This window comes from Callospermophilus lateralis, chromosome 5 (assembly GCF_048772815.1).
Source record: "Callospermophilus lateralis isolate mCalLat2 chromosome 5, mCalLat2.hap1, whole genome shotgun sequence".
Taxonomy (NCBI): domain Eukaryota; kingdom Metazoa; phylum Chordata; class Mammalia; order Rodentia; family Sciuridae; genus Callospermophilus; species Callospermophilus lateralis.
Window position 1 is genome coordinate 87,362,889 of NC_135309.1, and position 282 is coordinate 87,363,170.

Sequence of the window (282 nt, forward strand, 5' to 3'; positions counted from 1 at the left end):
ACCTTAAAAAGAACCCAGGTACAGGCAGGTTACTTGTCTTCAAGGGAGCAAAGTTATTACAAAACACAGAACTTTGTGACAATATCATTGTAAGTCTCACAGATAATGGTTTATTTGTAATTGCTTAACATTTATAAGGAAAACTACAGTAGTAGTAAGTGAGTTGGTGGGCAGGTGGCACAACTTGCTATGACTAGTAGGGATTTTGTAATTGCCCCTTCTCTCTTCTGCAGCTGTTTCTCAGCTCTTCCAGCAGGTGTCACTATAATCACAGAACAAACA